This window comes from Tenrec ecaudatus, assembly GCF_050624435.1.
Source record: "Tenrec ecaudatus isolate mTenEca1 chromosome 4 unlocalized genomic scaffold, mTenEca1.hap1 SUPER_4_unloc_12, whole genome shotgun sequence".
Lineage (NCBI taxonomy): Eukaryota > Metazoa > Chordata > Mammalia > Afrosoricida > Tenrecidae > Tenrec > Tenrec ecaudatus.
Genome location: NW_027457589.1, coordinates 16648 through 28237, shown reverse-complemented (window position 1 = coordinate 28237; position 11590 = coordinate 16648).

Here is an 11590-nt window from a genome sequence, read left to right as displayed (position 1 = left end):
ATGGGAAACAAGCTTCCATTAGACAATGAAGATGTGAGAATCTGGTACGGCCACACTTCATCATTTCCATAGATCCATGCAATTCCGTGTTGAATTTCAGTCCGAAAATGAGACCGCTGGAGCCTCTGTTCAGCAGGCCCTGATGTAGCTCCCAGAGGCACAATGGTGCTCCTCTAGAATTTGGACGAAAAACGTTTTCACGGGAATAAGCAACCTTGATCAAGCCAGGTGGGTCTTGGAAAAACGAAATTGCTGCGTGTGCCGGCAATACTGACAAGCACTCACCTGTGTCACTCTATGGCGCATTCAGCACAGGAATCTGCATCGATTGAGCCAAGACAAAGGAAAGTTCAGGGAGGCAGCACCCGTGTAGAAAAGCATTTGTTCTTCAAAGAGGAGGCCAATATTGTGAAACGACATACCCATGGCAAATAGTTTTCATCGGCAGTTTCATGGAGCAATATTGCGGGGAGAGAAAAGGCACCACCTGAGGGAGGCACGCTCAAAAAAACTACGTAGGGCAGAAGACGGGTCGCCCCCAGGCACTAGGGGTGTCGGGCCTCAACATTGTAAGCAGAGTTCACTGAAGTCCCTGAGTGAATTTTTCTCCGGTGTCCTTCGTCTACGTTCCTAAAATTTACTCTGCGGTTTCTGATGACTCTGGGTTACGAACGGCCACCATTCACCGTTCTCCTTACACTCGTGCGTCTCCATCAACCTTACATGGTAAAACATTTCCTAACGAATAAGAAATCTTCCCATCGCAATGACAATATGAGAGAATTGCCACCGGTGGATTTGCCGATGTGCCTATAAACATCTTCAGGCCATGAAGTAGTGAAGCACGGGAACCCAGGCGCTTCACCCTTTTTCCTAGACCAGTGAAATTTAAAGAGCCACTATTGACCTGTGAGACATGACGTTGCTGGAAGCATCAGTGTACAGAGGCATGGGAACCTCAAAGGAGTTTCTTCCGTGTGAAAATAACAACCAGGCTGAACTTCATGGCAGGGTTCCAGATTCCCAGGAATTCCACGGGCTGTATTGCTCAGAGATAGAACCTACTGCTTGGGGCACACTTAATCTGAAAAGCTTGCTGGACTCACGGCTTTCCCAAAGACCCAAGATTCTCAAAGAGCGAGCGTAAGTTTGACGGAAAAACAAACTGCCGGTAGCGCCTTTTGACCTTGAAAACGGCAAGAAGCAAGATTTCCCTTAAACCATGAATCTCAGAAACATTGTGACAGTGAAGGAAAACCAGTGAGAGCAGATGTACTTCCAATAATCCAACACTTAAATGAGACCTCATACCTAAATCCTATCCTAAAAACAACCCTAATCCTAACCCTAAACTAGGTGAAAAGCTAACCCTAGGTGTAAACCTAAACAGAGATGTAACCCTAAGCCTAGGTCTAACTGTATTCTCCTAAACTTAAACTTAATCCTAACCTAAGGCTCACCCTAAAGCAAGCCCTAACCATAACCGTATGTCTACCTTAAGGCTAACCCTAATCCTAACCCCAAATCTGATGTGAACATGCAGCTGCCCCTACAACTAACCTTACTCCTAACCGTCATTCTTCGCCTGAACCTAACAACTCTATCCCTCACCTTCAATCGATAGCTCAATTTCACCGTTAATGTAAACCAATCCCTTAAACTAGACAGAGAGCTAAACTTAACCTTAATGAAAACGGATGTAACACACAAACCGTAAGCCTGACCCCAAATCAACCTCGCACACTGTCTAACCCTCACACAAATATTAACCCCAACCCATATCTAAACAGTCAAGTTTACCATAAGCCTAAATGAGACAATAGGTTCGCTCATCCTTAAGCACTAAACCCTACTCTTACCTTCCACCTCACACTCACCCTACATTTGATCCTCAGACTTACCATAACCCGAATCCTCACACAGCCGTAACTCTATCGTGAACTCTAACTCTGTCCCTAAGCATGCCCAAATGCCTGTACCTATGCCCGTCTAAAGTTAAACCTAAACCGAAATCTTCTGTGCCACCATTTTGCAGCAGTTTAAAGAAGTACACTAGGAAAGATTTTTCTGCAAGGAAGAAACTGCAGGCGGCGTGCCTGAACTGAGAATATCATGCTGCACGAGCTCTTTGGCTGCAGATGCTAGAAGTACCATGAGTGGGTACTATAAAGAAACGGGATTTTACATTCTCCATGATCATCAACCTTTGTGGATTCTCTTTGTTCTAGACGCCTGAAATAAAGACAGTTGTCCTGAGTCACCTAAACCTCCACCGAGTGGTCTTAGTGAGGCGCTTCCTCCCTGAACTTTCCTTTGTCTTGGCTCAATCGATGCAGATTCCTGTGCTGAATGCGCCATAGAGTGACACAGGTGTGTGCTTGTCAGCATTCCAGGCACACGCAGCAATTTCGTTTTTCCAAGACCGACCTGGCTTGATCAAGTTAGCTTATTCCCGTGAAAACGTTTTTCGTCCAAATTCTAGAGGAGCACCATTGTGCCTCTGGGAGCTACACCAGGGCCTGCTGAACAGAGGCTCCAGCGGTTTCATTTTAGGACTGAAATTCAACACGGAATTGCATGGATCTATGGAAACCGTGAACTGTGGCCGTACCAGATTCTCACATCTTCATTGTCTAATGGAAGCTTGTTTCTCAGGCTGATCCGGCTGGCGCTTCTTTCTGGGCAATTAACATTTAATTGTGGACGTTCAGCCTTCTTCGGAATTCTCTGATACCGGCAAGTTCCCGCGCCTCACTCGGTGGAGGTTTAGGTGACTCAGGACAACTGTCTTTATTTCAGGCGTCTAGAACAAAGAGAATCCACAAAGATTGATGATCACCGATAAAGTAAAGTCCCGTTTATACCTCCCACTCATGGCACTTCTAGCATCTGAGGCTAAAGAGCTCGTGCAGCATGATATTCTCAGTTCAGGCACGCCGCCTGCAATTTCTTCCTTGCAGAAAAATCTTTCCCAGTGTACTTCTTTAAACTGCTGCAAAATGGTGGCACAGAAGATTTCGGTTTAGGTTTAACTTTAGACGGGCATAGGTACAGGCATTTGGGCATGTTTAGGGACAGAGTTAGAGTTCACGTTAGAGTTACGGCTGTGTGAGGATTCGGGTTATGGTAAGTCTGAGTATCAAATGTAGGTTGAGTGTGAGGTGGAAGGTAATAGTAGGGTTTAGTGCTTAAGGATAAGCGAACCTATTGTCTCATTTAGGCTTATGGTAAACTTGACTGTTTAGATATGGGTTGGGGTTAATATTTGTGTGAGGGTTAGACAGTGTGCGAAGTTAAGAGTTGGGGTCAGGCTTACGGTTTGTGTGTTACATCCGTTTTCATTAAGGTTAAGTTTAGCTCTCTGTCTAGTTTAAGGTATTGCTTTACATTAACGGTGAAATTGAGCTATCGATTGAAGGTGAGGGATAGAGTTGTTAGGTTCAGGCGAAGAATGACGGTTAGGAGTAAGGTTAGTTGTAGGGGGAGCTGCATGTTCACATCCGATTTGGGGTTAGGATTAGGCTTAGCCTTAGGGTAGACATACGGTTAGCGTTAGGGCTTGGTTTAGGGTGAGCCTTAGGTTAGGGTTAAGTTTAAGTTTAGGAGTATACAGAGTTAGACCTAGGCTTAGGGTTACATCTCTGTTTAGGTTCAGACCTAGGGTTAGGTTTTCACCTAGGTTAGGGTTAGGATTAGGGTTGGTTTTAGGATAGGATTTAGGTATGAGGTCTAATTTAAGTGTTGGATTATTGGAAGTACATCGTCTCTCACTGGTTTTCCTTCATGATCAAAATGTTTCTGAGATTCAAGGTGTAAGGGAAATCTTGCTTCTTGCCGGTTTCAAGGTAAAAAAGGCACCACCGGCAGTTTGTTTTTTCCGTCAAACTTACGCTCGCTCTTTGAGAATCATGGGTCTTTGGGAAAGCCGTGAGTCCAGCAAGCTTTTCAGATTGTGCCCCAAGCAGTAGGTTCTATCTTTGAGCAATACAGCCCGTGGAATTCCTAGGAATCTGGAACCCTGCAATGAAGTTCAACCTGGTTGTTATTTTCACACGGAAGAAACTCCTTTGAGGTTCCCATGCCTCTGTACACTGATGCTTCCAGCAACGTCATGTCTCACAGGTCAATAGTGGCTCTTTAATTTTCACTGGTCTAGGGAAAAGGGTGAAGCGCCTGGGTTCCCGTGCTTCACTACTTCATGGCCTGAAGATGTTTGTAGGCACATCGGCAAATCCATCGGTGGCAATTCTCTCATATTGTCATTGCGATGGGAAGATTTCTTATTCCCTAGGAAATGTTTTACCATGGAAGACGGGTCCCCACAGAGCTGTCTCTTTTGTGTTGAGACAAACTCTGCTGAATTGAGCTGCCAGCATCTGCGTGTACTCCCTTTCCTTTAAGGTCGATGGAGTCGCACGAGTGTAAGGAGAACGGTGAATGGTGGCCGTTCGTAACACAGAGTCATCAGAAACCGCAGAGTATATTTTAGGAACGTAGACGTAGGATACTGGAGTAAACTTCACTCAGGGACTTCAGTGAACTCTGCTTACAATATTGAGGCACGACACCCCTAGTGTTGGGGGCCACCCGTCTCTTTCCCTAGGTAGTTTTTTTGAGCGTGCCTCCCTCAGGTGGTGCCTTTTCACTCCCTGCAATATTGCTTCATGAAACTCTGCCGATGAAAACTATTTGCCATGGGTATGTCGTTTCACAATATTGGCCTCCTCTTTGAAGAACAAATGCTTTTCTACACGGGTGCTGCCTCCCTGAACTTCCCTTTGTGTTGGCTCAATCGATGCAGATTCCTGTGCTGAATGCGCCATAGAGTGACACAGGTGTGTGCTTGTCAGTATTGCAGGCACACGCAGCAATTTCGTTTTTCCAAGACCCACCTGGCTTGATCAAGGTTGCTTATTCCCGTGAAAACGTTTTTCGTCCAAATTCTAGAGGAGCACCATTGTGCCTCTGGGAGCTACACCAGGGCCTGCTGAACAGAGGCTCCAGCGGTTTAATTTTCGGACTGAAATTCAACACGGAATTGCATGGATCTATGGAAACTTTGAACTGTGGCCGTACCAGATTCTCACATCTTCAATGTCTAATGGAAGCTTGTTTCCCAGGCTGATCCGGCTGGCGCTTCATTTCTGGGCAATAACCATTAAATTGTGGACGTTCAGCCTTCTTCGGAATTCTCTGATACCGGCAAGTTCCCGGGCCTCACGAAGACCACTCAGTGGAGGTTTAGGTGACTCAGGACAACTGTCTTTATTTCAGGCGTCTAGAACAAAGAGAATCCACAAAGGTTGATGATCATGGAGAAAGTAAAGTCCCGTTTCTTTATAGTGCCCACTCATGGCACTTCTAGCATCTGAGGCCAAAGAGCTCGTGCAGCATGATATTCTCAGTTCAGGCACGCCGCCTGCAATTTCTTCCTTGCAGAAAAATCTTTCCCAGTGTACTTCTTTAAACTGCTGCAAAATGGTGGCACAGAAGATTTCGGTTTAGGTTTAACTTTAGACGGGCATAGGTACAGGCATTTGGGCATGTTTAGGGACAGAGTTAGAGTTCACGTTAGAGTTACGGCTGTGTGAGGATTCGGGTTATGGTAAGTCTGAGTATCAAATGTAGGTTGAGTGTGAGGTGGAAGGTAATAGTAGGGTTTAGTGCTTAAGGATAAGCGAACCTATTGTCTCATTTAGGCTTATGGTAAACTTGACTGTTTAGATATGGGTTGGGGTTAATATTTGTGTGAGGGTTAGACAGTGTGCGAAGTTAAGAGTTGGGGTCAGGCTTACGGTTTGTGTGTTACATCCGTTTTCATTAAGGTTAAGTTTAGCTCTCTGTCTAGTTTAAGGTATTGCTTTACATTAACGGTGAAATTGAGCTATCGATTGAAGGTGAGGGATAGAGTTGTTAGGTTCAGGCGAAGAATGACGGTTAGGAGTAAGGTTAGTTGTAGGGGGAGCTGCATGTTCACATCCGATTTGGGGTTAGGATTAGGCTTAGCCTTAGGGTAGACATACGGTTAGCGTTAGGGCTTGGTTTAGGGTGAGCCTTAGGTTAGGGTTAAGTTTAAGTTTAGGAGTATACAGAGTTAGACCTAGGCTTAGGGTTACATCTCTGTTTAGGTTCAGACCTAGGGTTAGGTTTTCACCTAGGTTAGGGTTAGGATTAGGGTTGGTTTTAGGATAGGATTTAGGTATGAGGTCTAATTTAAGTGTTGGATTATTGGAAGTACATCGTCTCTCACTGGTTTTCCTTCATGATCAAAATGTTTCTGAGATTCAAGGTGTAAGGGAAATCTTGCTTCTTGCCGGTTTCAAGGTAAAAAAGGCACCACCGGCAGTTTGTTTTTTCCGTCAAACTTACGCTCGCTCTTTGAGAATCATGGGTCTTTGGGAAAGCCGTGAGTCCAGCAAGCTTTTCAGATTGTGCCCCAAGCAATAGGTTCTATCTCTGAGCAATACAGCCCGTGGAATTCCTAGGAATCTGGAACCCTGCAATGAAGTTCAGCCTGGTTGTTATTTTCACACGGAAGAAACTCCTTTGAGGTTCCCATGCCTCTGTACACTGATGCTTCCAGCCACGTCATGTCTCACAGGTCAATAGTGGCTCTTTAACTTTCACTGGTCTAGGGAAAAGGGTGAAGCGCCTGGGTTCCCGTGCTTCACTACTTCATGGCCTGAAGATGTTTGTAGGCACATCCGCAAATCCATCGGTGGCAATTCTCTCATATTGTCATTGCGATGGGAAGATTTCTTATTCGTTAGGAAATGTTTTACCATGGAAGACGGGTCCCCACAGAGCTGTCTCTTTTGTGTTGAGACAAACTCTGCTGAATTGAGCTGCCAGCATCTGCGTGTCCTCCCTTTCCTTTAAGGTCGATGGAGACGCACGAGTGTAAGGAGAACGGTGAATTGTGGCCGTTCGTAACACAGACTCATCAGAAACCGCAGAGTAAATTTTAGGAACGTAGACGTAGGATACTGGAGAAAACTTCACTCAGGAACTTCAGTGAACTCTGCTTACAATGTTGAGGCACGACACCCCTAGTGTTGGGTGCCACCCTCTCTTTCCCTAGGTAGTATTTTTGAGTGTGCCTCCCTCAGGTGGTGCCTTTTCTCTCCCTGCAATATTGCTTCATGAAACTCTGCCGATGAAAACTATTTGCCATGGGTATGTCCTTTCACAATATTGGCCTCCTCTTTGAAGAACAAATGCTTTTCTACACGGGTGCTGCCTCCCTGAACTTCCCTTTGTCTTGGCTCAATCGATGCAGATTCCTGTGCTGAATGCGCCATGGAGTGACACACGTGTGTGCTTGTCAGTATTGCAGGCACACGCAGCAATTTCGTTTTTCCAAGACCCACCTGGCTTGATCAAGGTTGCTTATTCCCGTGAAAACGTTTTTCGTCCAAATTCTAGAGGAGCACCATTGTGCCTCTGGGAGCTACACCAGGGCCTGCTGAACAGAGGCTCCAGCGGTTTCATTTTCGGACTGAAATTCAACACGGAATTGCATGGATCTATGGAAACCATGAAGTGTGGCCGTACCAGATACTCACATCTTCATTGTCTAATGGAAGCTTGTTTCCCAGGCTGATCCGGCTGGCGCTTCATTTCTGGGCAATGACCATTTAATTGTGGACTTTCAGCCTTCGGAATTCTCTGATACCGTCAAGTACCCCCGCCTCACTAAGGCCACTCGGTGGAGGTTTATGTGACTCAGGACAACTGTCTTTATTTCAGGGGTCTAGACAAAAGAGAATCCACAAAGGTTGATGATCACGGAGAAAGTAAATTCCCATTTCTTTATAGTGCCCACACATGTCACTTCTAGCATCTGAGGACAAAGAGCTCGTGCAGTATGATATTCTCAGTTCAGGCACGCCGCCAGCAGTTTCTTTCTTGCAGAAAAATCTTTCCCAGTGTACTTCTTTAAACTGCTGCAAAATGGTGGCACAGAAGATTTCGGTTTAGGTTTAACTTTAGACGGGCATAGGTACAGGCATTTGGGCATGTTTAGGGACAGAGTTAGAGTTCACGTTAGAGTTACGGCTGTGTGAGGATTCGGGTTATGGTAAGTCTGATGATCAAATGTAGGGGCAGTGTGAGTTGGAAGATAAGAGTAGGGTTTAGTGCTTAAGGATGAGCGAACCTATTGTCTCATTTAGGCTTATGGTAAACTTGACTGTTTAGATATGGGTTGGGGTTAATATTTGTGTGAGGGTTAGACAGTGTGCGAAGTTAAGAGTTGGGGTCAGGCTTACGGTTTGTGTGTTACATCCGTTTTCATTAAGGTTAAGTTTAGCTCTCTGTCTAGTTTAAGGGATTGGTTTACATTAACGGTGAAATTGAGGTATCGATTGAAGGTGAGGGATGGAGTTGTTAGGTTCAGGCGAAGGATGACGGTTAGGAATAAGGTTAGTTGTAGGGGGAGCTGCTTGTTCATATCAGATTTGGGGTTAGGATTAGGGTTAGCCTTAGGGTAGACATACGGTTAGTGTTAGGGCTTGATTTAGGGTGAGCCTTAGATTAGGGTTAAGTTTAAGTTTAGGAGTATACAGAGTTAGATCTAGGCTTAGGGTTACATCTCTGTTTAGGTTCAGACCTAGGGTTAGGTTTTCACCTAGGTTAGGGTTAGGAATAGGGTTGGTTTTAGTATAGGATTTCGGTTTGAGGTTTAATTTAAGTGTTGCATTATTGGAAGTACATTGGCTCTCACTGGTTTTCCTTCACGATCAAAATGTTTCTGAGATACAAGGTTTAAGGCAAATCTTGCTTCTTGCCGGTTTCAAGGTAAAAGAGGCGCCACCGGCAGTTTGTTTTTTCCGTCAAACTTAAACGCTCGCTCTTTGAGAATCTTGGGTCTTTGGGACCAGCAAGCTTTTCAGATTAAGTGTGCCCCAAGCAGTAGGTTCTATCTCTGAGCAATACAGCCCGTGGAATTCCTGGGAATCTGGAACCATGCCATGAAGTTCAGCCTGGTTGTTATTTTCACACGGAAGAAACTCCTTTGAGGTTCCCATGCCTCTGTACTCTGATACTTCCAGCAACGTCATGTCTCACAGGTCAATAGTGGCTCTATAAGTTTCACTGGTCTAGGAAAAAGGGTGAAGCGCCTGGGTTCCCATGCTTCACTACTTCATGGCCTGAAGAAGATGTTTGTAGGAACATCGGCAAATCCACCGGTGGCAATTCTCTCATATTATTGCGATGGGAAGATTTCTTATTCGTTAGGAAATGTTTTACCATGGAACACGCGACCCCACAGAGCTGTCTCTTTTGTCTTGAGACAAACTCTGCTGAGTTTAGCTGCAAGCATCTGTGTGTCTTCCCTTTCCTTAAAGGTCGATGGAGACGCACGAGTGTAAGGAGAACGGTGAATGGTGGCAGAGTCATCAGAAACCACAGAGTAAATTTTAGCAACGTAGACGTAGGATACTGGAGAAAACTTCACTCAGGGAGTTCAGTGTACTCTGCTTACAATGTTGAGTCCGGACACCCCTAGTGCCGTGGCCAACCCGTCTCCTGCCCTAGGTAGTTTTTTGAGCGTGCCTCCCTCAGGTGGTGCCTTTTCTCTCCCCGCAATATTGCTCCATGAAACTCTGCCGATGAAAACTATTTGCCATGGGTATGTCGTTTCAAAATATTGGCCTCCTCTTTGAAGAACAAATGCTTTTCTACACGGTTGCTGCCTCCCTGAACTTTCCTTTGTCTTGGCTCGATCGATGCAGATTCCTGTGCTGAATGCGCCATAGAGTGACACAGGTGTGTGCTTGTCAGTGTTGCGGGCACACGCAGCAATTTCGTTTTTCCAAGACCCACCTGACTTGATCAAGGTTGCTTGTTCCCGTGAAAACGTTTTTCGTCCAAATTCTAGAGGAGCACCATTGTACCTCCTGGAGCTACACCAGGGCCTGCTGAACAGAGGCTCCAGCGGTTTCATTTTCGGACTGAAATTCAACACGGAATTGCATGGATCTATGGAAACCATGAAGTGTGGCCGTACCAGATTCTCACATCTTCATTGTCTAAAGCAAGCTTGTTTCCCAGGCTGATCCGGCTGGCGCTTCATTTCTGGGCAATGACCATTTAATTGTGGACTTTCAGCCTTCGGAATTCTCTGATACCGTCAAGTACCCCCGCCTCACTAAGGCCACTCGGTGGAGGTTTATGTGACTCAGGACAACTGTCTTTATTTCAGGCGTCTAGACAAAAGAGAATCCACAAAGGTTGATGATCACGGAGAAAGTAAATTCCCATTTCTTTATAGTGCCCACACATGTCACTTCTAGCATCTGAGGACAAAGAGCTCGTGCAGTATGATATTCTCAGTTCAGGCACGCCGCCAGCAGTTTCTTTCTTGCAGAAAAATCTTTCCCAGTGTACTTCTTTAAACTGCTGCAAAATGGTGGCACAGAAGATTTCGGTTTAGGTTTAACTTTAGACGGGCATAGGTACAGGCATTTGGGCATGTTTAGGGACAGAGTTTGAGTTCACGTTAGAGTTACGGCTGTGTGAGGATTCGGGTTATGGTAAGTCTGATGATCAAATGTAGGGGCAGTGTGAGTTGGAAGATAAGAGTAGGGTTTAGTGCTTAAGGATGAGCGAACCTATTGTCTCATTTAGGCTTATGGTAAACTTGACTGTTTAGATATGGGTTGGGGTTAATATTTGTGTGAGGGTTAGACAGTGTGCGAAGTTAAGAGTTGGGGTCAGGCTTACGGTTTGTGTGTTACATCCGTTTTCATTAAGGTTAAGTTTAGCTCTCTGTCTAGTTTAAGGGATTGGTTTACATTAACGGTGAAATTGAGGTATCGATTGAAGGTGAGGGATGGAGTTGTTAGGTTCAGGCGAAGGATGACGGTTAGGAATAAGGTTAGTTGTAGGGGGAGCTGCGTGTTCATATCAGATTTGGGGTTAGGATTAGGGTTAGCCTTACGGTAGACATACGGTTAGTGTTAGGGCTTGATTTAGGGTGAGCCTTAGATTAGGGTTAAGTTTAAGTTTAGGAGTATACAGAGTTAGATCTAGGCTTAGGGTTACATCTCTGTTTAGGTTCAGACCTAGGGTTAGGTTTTCACCTAGGTTAGGGTTAGGAATAGGGTTGGTTTTAGTATAGGATTTCGGTTTGAGGTTTAATTTAAGTGTTGCATTATTGGAAGTACATTGGCTCTCACTGGTTTTCCTTCACGATCAAAATGTTTCTGAGATACAAGGTTTAAGGCAAATCTTGCTTCTTGCCGGTTTCAAGGTAAAAGAGGCGTCACCGGCAGTTTGTTTTTTCCGTCAAACTTAAACGCTCGCTCTTTGAGGATCTTGGGACTTTGGGACCAGCAAGCTTTTCAGATTAAGTGTGCCCCAAGCAGTAGGTTCTATCTCTGAGCAATACAGCCCGTGGAATTCCTGGGAATCTGGAACCATGCCATGAAGTTCAGCCTGGTTGTTATTTTCACACGGAAGAAACTCCTTTGAGGTTCCCATGCCTCTGTACACTGATGCTTCCAGCAACGTCATGTCTCACAGGTCAATAGTGGCTCTATAAGTTTCACTGGTCTAGGAAAAAGGGTGAAGCGCCTGGGTTCCC